This window comes from Tasmannia lanceolata, unplaced genomic scaffold, assembly GCF_043159265.1.
Source record: "Tasmannia lanceolata isolate RefF3 unplaced genomic scaffold, GAP_Taslan_0.1 ptg000015l, whole genome shotgun sequence".
NCBI lineage: Eukaryota > Viridiplantae > Streptophyta > Magnoliopsida > Canellales > Winteraceae > Tasmannia > Tasmannia lanceolata.
Window position 1 is genome coordinate 17,922,785 of NW_027518692.1, and position 8,945 is coordinate 17,931,729.

Genomic DNA, 8,945 nt, shown 5'->3' on the forward strand with positions numbered 1-8,945 from the left:
ACCACTCCATATAGCAGTGTTTGGATGTTTTCATGGAGAGAGTTTTTTTTTGGGGCGGTGGGGGTTGGTTCTTGATAAGATACCGTCAATTAATAAACAAAGATTACAAATGCATGCTTGGGGCAAAATTTGTTGTGGGGTACAGCCCGTGATGTGAGCCCCACATCCACACATGTCCCTTAACAGTCTTATTTAAATAGAAAACATAAGGGGCGTGTTTCAGTGCAGGAGTTTTTTTTCCTGGAATATGCTTTTTTCCCTGACACATGTTTCCGTGGATAACTTGTCCTAAATTAGTTTTATCTTTTGTTTGTTAGTATGATTTTCTATCCCTGAATCATTTCTAGCTAGTGTTTGTTCAACCTTCTGCTATTTCTGAATTATTTATGTTCCTTGTTTAATTGATACTGTACTATCCGCTTATAAATTGGAAATGAAAGAGAACTAGCATGCAGCCTTGCCACTCATTAGATAAACAACACTAGAGTCTCTGGTCTGGTGTTTTATGTATTCAAAATGCATCTTCAAAAGCTCAATTAGTTTCCATAAAACTGAACAAAAGAGAAAGTTAAAACACTATGCAAAGAAAATAAAGTCAAATAAAAACATAAGCTCTTGTAGACATCATCATTTCCATGACAGAAATCTCACATCATGCTGTTGAAGATTTGCACTCTGACCACGATGTGACAAGAAATGCAGTTTACAACTTGAATAATGGTTTCCGTGAAAGAGGAAACCTTCTTTCTAAGCGCCTTAATCATCTTTTGCAAATCCAAGAACCAAATCCACAGAATGGAGTCACTTTCATCCTCTTCGGTTTGCAGAGTCAGAAGTAAGGACAGAATGACTTGCCTATGAATGCTTTGTCAGAGAGCATCTAAGGCGTAGAGCAGAAAACAGAGAGAGGGAGAAAAAAGTGTACCATCCATAAAATACAAAATAGATATACAAAAAGTGGAAACATGAAAATACCAGATGAAGAAGCCCTGCTAGATGGATCGATTCACAGAAGACTGAATATCGAAATCGCCCTGAAGGAAGGGATTAGAACCCCCTTGATCACACCTGCAATGGGCAGAAAGTGGCTCCCCGGACACTGGATGGTGCGACGAGTAGAAACTGGGTCTTCTCTCCCGACACTGTAACAAACAGTTAAGGGTAAGAGAGAAGGTGAAGATAGGAGAGGGCCGAGAGGCCAAAAATCAGGATACAATTTCTATCCTTGGCAAATCTTAGCCGAAGTCACTGAAATCCCACCCCTCACGTGGAATTACATTTAACCTACTTTTCTGGGTTTAAATCTTATTTTGGGATAATTTGTGTCTCGAATAGAAACTTGACAAATGCAGAATAAAGGTTTATCCTAGAATTAGTTCTGTTTAGGTTAAAATAACCCCTAATCAAACAGGCCCAAGGAGATTCCTAATTATAATAGGAAAGTGCATTTCCTGATAAAAAAACGAAAACCCTGAAGAGAGAAGAGAGAGAATAAGGAATAGAATAGAAGAAAATACAAGAAAAAGTGTGTTTTTCTCGTGTGTTCTCAAAAGAGATTTGAAGTCATCTGGAAGCCATATCAGCCCCAATTTTATGCCTCTTGAAGAAGAAGAAGAGTTGATTATTGCAGAATTGTTCTCACAGGGTAGCCTTTGGCAAGTTATTCATCCCCAACCTCAAGGTTTTCTACTCAGAATGTGGGTATTGTTGGGGTTGTATACTGGATCATCTCCAACTTGTTGGAAGGCATATTCAAGGTTTTAAATGTCGGTTTCGGTTTCGGTGAAATTTCGTTAATTTCGGTGCAAATCTTTTACATTTCGGTAGAAATTTTGTAAATAAGGGTGAAAAACGAAATTTCGGTTGAAATTTCATAATTTCAGCAAATTTCCTGCGAAATCCTGTAAAAATTTGATTCATGGTGAATTACGTTTTGACCTTGGCCGAAACTGAAATGGGCCGAAATTTCGGATTTCCCCCGAAATTTAAAACTACGGGCATATTTTGGTGTTTCTTGGGGGGAGAAATGTGATTTGCGAGGTAACCATGTATGCCTTTATTCCTTGGTAGTTTCTCCATATTTGTGATACCACACCTTATTTGACATTTCACTAGTTTCCAATCCCCGTATTCCTTGTTTGTTTTGGATTTTGAGTCCAAATCGTACACACACACATACATATGTATATGTATGTATGTAAAGAGATAGAGAGGGGAGTGCGTGGGTTCGTGGTGGTTTTGGGGGGGAGGGGGGAGGGGGGGGGGGGGGGGGGGGGGAAGAGTAGTGGAGCGACCTGAATTGACACTCCAAATCGACCCACGGCCCCAAGTAGTGAACAAACTAAGTATACCTTCATCGTACTGCTTACATGGCTACCATCGTACCCAGTAGCTGTTCCTGTAACGTGTACCGGCCTTCTAGGTAACATTGGTTCTATCTCAGCATGGAACTCTGATGGAAAGACTGAGCATGGTGCATAGTTCCAAGTACTCACTACTCACAAACTGTGGGATTTTTATTTCTCATCTACTAATCAATGTTACAATCTGTATTATTTTCAAGATATCCCCGCATACTATGATTTGAGAATTGGTGAAATTCTGGACGATACAGGACGTATGTTGGCAAGTTATTTTTGGGATATACAGGAAATATGTTGCCAAGTTTTTCTTGTTCTCTTTGCTCTCAGATCTTGGAGGGGTTCGATGAACATCTGAAACTTGATTGGACTACCAGTTAGTATCACAAAGGTTAGCATCTAATTCCTGCATGGGAGAAGCTTGGTATGCAGTTATAGCAGTTCAAGTCGTGAGAGTAAATTTATTCATCTCTTTCCGGAATCATCCATTTTTATTGGCTCTGGGATAAACTAGATATGAGTTTCTTTCTATTGACTAGCCTTTTCTCAGTAGGCAAGCTCCATTAGTAAATTTTCTGCATCCAGACTCGATACTGCTTTACTGTTGTAATTGCTTCTATTGGTAACAGGGAAAAGTTTAGGAATTGTTTACGATGGTGCAATTTTTACACATATTAATCGGTGGTTGCTTTGTTAATCTAAACATCGAAATTATTAATCTGGGGCCAAAATCTTCCAATTTTATTGGCCAGGCAAATAGTTTTTAGACCTATGTAACAAGAGCTCTTAGTGGTTGTCCGGTCAGTAAAACATGTTCTATCAATCACAATTACCAAAATGAAATGTTGGTTAAAACATCAAACTTAAAAAACCTGTTTTCCCTACAGTAAACCCAACCAAACCATCCTTCTTCTCAACCCAACCACACCCAGGCTTCTTCCAAACCCCCTTCCCTTTCATCAACTTTCTCAGTCTCAACCCTTATTCACTTCCCATCTAGTGCATAAATATTCGACAGAAGCACAAAACCTCCTGGTTTATATAACTCCATCAGTATTCCCCCATATCACTTCTTCCAAGGATTCTACATCCATTAAAAAAAGATCCAATCACAGAATCGTTAACTGCCATTGGCATCTCCTTCAATAGTTTATAAGCTTCTACTGTAGAAATCTCCGACGGGGGAACTCAGATCAACCATAACTAAAAGTAAGATCATAAAACAACCACACATTAACCACAAAATGACAACACACAAAGGGCACACGGACACAATTTATGTCGTTCGGCACAAAGGTCTATGACCAAAGGCAAGATCTCATTCTTCCACCATGAGAAAATACTCCCAAACCAATCAGCGAACAGTATCATTTGCCATTAGTTGTCCTACATTTGAAGCATTATATTTACCCTGTCTGTTCCGTCTTAGCCAGCGTATGTGCCTCATTAGCCGAGCATCTTCCAGGTTCAAATTTCAGCTTGATCTACTCAACAAGGTCTTGGATGTCATCAATAATTTCTGCCAGCTTCCAAGGTCCGAACTCCAAATGCTTTGTGAGTTTCCCATGCTATGACATGGGATGAAGATGGATCACCTTCTATGATCAATGGTCCAAAGCCGTTGACCGTAAACAATTTCAAGGCCCATAGTTGCGCCTTTGCTTCCTCCTCGTTTGCATCACACACACCTGCTGAGCCTGAATAAGACAATAGTTTTCGCCCAATTGAATCATGGAAAAGCCCACCTTGCCTGGGTTTCCTTTAGAACTGCCATCAAAATTTAATTTTACCCATCCGGGGGGAGGTGTCCACTTCGGGGCTACTTCCTTTTTTTCTCTTTCCTCATGGATTATCACTTTACAGTTTCTAAGAATTGCACTGATACTCTGAAGGCTGAGCTTCAAGATCTGGAATCCAAAGAGGAATCTGGTTCCTTATCTGATGATGAACTTCAGTCCCGTTTTGCTCTAAAGGCTGACTACGAAGAATTTTTGAGGCGGGAGGAGATCAGCTGGCGTCAGAAATCCTGTGCAGTTTGGCTAAAGGAGGGTGATAATAATACCAAGTTTTTCCACAGGATGGCTAGCAATCGTAGATGTATTAACTCTATTAACTTTTTTTTTTGTTTTGAAAATTAAACTCTATTAACTGTCTCACTCTGGATGGATCTATGGTTGAAGATAAGGATGTTATCCGGGATAGGATCATCAATTTTTACAGAAATCTCTACTCTCGGAAGCACGTGTGGAGACCGCGCTTTGATGGGCTATCGTTCAAAAGCATTTCTCCTGATCGGGCCCATTGGTTGGAAAGACATTTTTCAATGGAGGAAATTGAGGAAGCGTTATCATCTATGCAGAAAGATAAGGCTCCGGGCCTGACGGCTTTCCGATGGCTTTCTATCAGAGATATTGGGAGTACATTAAAGGTGAGGTATTTGCGTTCATGAATGAATTTCATGAAAGGAGTATCATCAACAAGGTACTGAACTCAACATTTACTACTCTCATTCCAAAAAAGGAGGGGGCTTCCCTTATTCAAGACTTCCTCCCAATTAGTCTTCTTCATGGTATGTACAAATTGCTATCGAAAGTCTTGGCTCGTCGCATTAGCATGGTGATGGGGGATTTAATATCAAAATACCAAGGGGCTTTTGTTCGTGACAGGCAGATCTTGGATGGGATCCTTATTGCCAATGAAGTCCTTGATACCATGAAGACGTCTGGTGATAGAGGGGTTCTGATTAAGGTGGACTTCGAGACAGCTTATGACCATGTAGATTGGGTATTGGAATATATTCTCTCTCGCATGGGATTTGGGTCGAAGTGGCGTTCATGGTTATCGGCGTGCTTAAAGACGGCTATGTTTTCGGTCTTGGTTAATGGAACTCCCGAAGGCTATTTTGGGTGTTCGCATGGCCTACGACAGGGGGACCCTCTGGCACCTTACTTATTTATTATTGTAGCTGGATCTCTAAGCGCGCTCATTTCCAAAGCGGAAGATCGAGTCTTTGTTCGCCGATTGAATCCTAGCCATCATGATCCCTCTACCATTTCTCATTTGCAATTCGCAGATGACACGGTTCTGTTTATCAAGGCCAATATTAATCATGTCTTTAATGCTAGACGCATTTTCCGCTGGTTAGAGATATTTTCGGGGCTGAAAATCAATTTGTCAAAGAGTTCAGTGGTTGGAATAAACATCGATCCGACGGTGACGGCTTCTTATGCAAGAGTCCTGGGCTGTCAGGTGTTTCTTCCCTATTCAATACCTCGGATTACCTCTTGGTTATGGAATCCCCAAAAAGACTTTATGGGATCCGGTTATCTGGAGAATCGAGAGGAAATTGGCAATGTGGAAGAAGCACAATCTATCCTTTGGGGGGCGCATAACTCTTATAAAGTCGGCCCTTGCAAACATGCCGGTATACTATATGTCACTCTTCAAGATCCCGGTAAGTATTGCTAATCGTATAGAACAGTTACGAAGGGACTTTTTATGGGAAGGGAAAGAGACTTAAACACCTTATCGCTTGGAATAAGGTTTGCAAATATAAAAGATATGGAGGGCTTGGTATTGGCAAAAAAAGACTCCGGAATAGGGCTATATTGGGGAAATGGTTTTGGCACTTTGGAACGGAGAAAGAGGCTTTGTGGCACAAGGTGATAGCGACAAAATATGGTTAGGGGTGGGGGGATTGGGTCTGTAATGGTCCCTCAAACACGAGAGGTTCGAGTGTGTGGAAGTCCGTTTCTTCCTCAAGGGAAGATTTTTTGCCTCTTGTGAGATTTAGACCAGGAATGGGAGATTCGGTTCGTTTCTGGGTTGATTTATGGCTTGGTGATCTTCCACTCAATGCGAAATTCCCGGATCTTTTCCGGCTTGCTGTTTGCCCAGAGTCAACTATTGCTGAGAATTATAACAGGTGCGCTCTTAGTGGCAAAATTGTGTGGGACATTCGGTTGCGACGCAATCTTAATGATTTGGAGATTGTCCATTTGGGGTGCCTTCTTGAATTGCTATCATCTACTTATTTATCATCTTCGAAAATGGATCGATGGGTTTGGACCCCGGATGCTCAGGGGGGTTTCTCTGTAAAATCTTTCTTCATGAAGCTCAATAACGACCAAGGCAACCCCTCTCGTTTGGCTGATGTTTGGCGTTGGGTCGCTCCTCCTCGGGTATCGGCTTTCGCATGGTCGTTATTACTCAAAGGTATCAACACATGTGACAGATTAATGAGCCGTGGGTTTAGCTTGGCAAGTCGGTGTGTTCTATGTAAGGAGGCTGGCGAGACCTTGAGCCATTTGTTCCTACTGTGCCCTTTCTCATTTCAGGTGTGGATGAGCATTATCCGATTTTTTGGACGTTCGTGGGTCCTTAAAAAAAGCATAAGATCGGTCATCTCGAACTGGGGAGGGAGCGTATGTCGGTTGTGTTGGTGAAGCTATGTGGCTATCTATCCCATACGCAATTGTATGGCATATTTGGGCAGAGAGGAACTACCGGATTTTTGAAGGAAAGGAATGGAGCAGGGCGAATGTTAACTCTCAATTATCAAATGGGCTAAATCCAAGAGTGGAATCCAATATTCCGTCGGTGACATCCTTAGGAATTGGGTTACGGTGGTTGTGGAAAAGAGGCACAAATCTTAGTATTACCGAGGTGGAGCCCTCCTCCAGACGGCTGGATAAAATTAAATTTTGATGGGAGTTCTCGCGGGAACCCGGGGAGTGCGGGCATAGGCCGGGTTTTCTGCGATCATCTGGGTAATCCTCTTATGTCTTATTAGGGGCCGGTTGGGTGTTGTGATGCTAATGAAGCAGAGGTCTCGGCCCTACTGTTTGGTTTGCGTTGGTATGCGAATCACAATCTGGGTCCCCTAATTGCTGAAGGGGACTCATCTAATGCGATTGCATGGGCGTCTAATAAAATTTGTGGTCCGTGGTGTCTGGGTCACAAGATTGATGAAATCAGGGACCTGATTTCTATTATCTTCCCCTCTCTGCAGCATAGGCGTCGATCGGCCAATAAATGGGCTGATATTCTTGCAAAGGATGGGGTAGACCGCGAGGACACTCTTGTTATTGTTCACGGCCCCCTGGAGCTTTAGATGTATTGTGTTCTCTTTTTGGTCTTTGTGATCGACCCTATATGTGGCCCCTGTTTCTGTAAGGGGGACTGCCCGTCCCCTTAAAAAAAGAATTTCACTGATACTCTAGTTTTACCTTGCTGCCTCTTTGCCAATGGATAAGATCATCTTGGCACTTAGTGCAATCTTACTCCAGCTTCTCTCTTTATCCTTGAAAACCCAGTTATTTTGTACTTTCCATAGATGCCAAATATTGCATTAGCACTGGCCACCACATTGCTCGGTCCATCTTGCCAAACGGGGATCCCTAGTCCATGTGGATGTCTTTTTTCGAGCCTTGGAGTGGCCACGAGACTCCAAAGCTTTTGATAGTGCTCATCCATATGCGGCACGAGAAAGGGCAATGTACTAAATAATGCTCCAATGATTCTTCATTCCTTTTGCAGAGGACTCGCTAACTTGCAAGACGGACTTTCTTTCTTTTCAGTCTATTGCATGTGTTAATTTTCTTCTTTACTACCGTCCAAGCAAAAGCAAGCACCCATGGTGGAGCTCAAGATTTCCACACCTTTGCGCACTTGGAGTCTCACATAGGAAGCAACGCCAACCCGTAGAAAAAAGATCCGACAAAGGAGCCAGAGGATTCCGGCATCCACACTCTTCGGTCCAAAGCGTTGGAAGAAAAATAAGTAGAGTATAGACAGGAGAGGAGGTCCGATAAATTGCTAATTTTCTTCTTCTTTTAGGTTACGCCTAAGCCTAATAACCCACACTAATACCCCCCACCCCAACTATAATCACTCACCATAATCTCCATATTGTTCGCTAACAGGTATAGACTTAGAAATGCATGGCCCAATCTAGACTCTCCTAGCTAAAGATCTACTCAAAACCTTGTCGTGCCACCACTATAAACCTAACTATGGGCTCATGCACTAAGCTTTATGGGAATACTAAATGTACCATTAACTGTTCGAAAACATCATTCGATCTAAAAACAGCATGCATAGAATATTCATACGATTCCATATGGTAGAGTTTGGATGTTCTCATGGAGAGTTTTGAGTTTTCTTTTTCTTGATAAAGATAGTGTGGGCAAGAAACTTAGCACCGGGTACATGGAAGTTATGCATCCAGCATAATAGCAGAGATCAGATATTGTTGCTGGACAATCAATCTCAATTCTCCCACAAACTCCGCTCTGCAAATGGGGAAGCGGATAAGCTTGCCAAAGGGGGCATGGACAAAAAGGAAATGTAGGTGGTAGTGTCACCGTGACCAGAAGTTCGGTGTATCAGGACTGTACATTTTGGGATCCACAGATTTTAATCTTGTTGGGCGAGGACCTAATTTGGTTTGTTCCCAAAGCTGAAATGTAATGGGAGATGAGGCTGACTAGATGGTTTTGCTCTCTGGGGTCTCTTTGGAGATATGATTGCAGAGTTGGTGTGATAGAAGCTCTTTGCCATGGACTTAGACTCTGTTTCTCAACT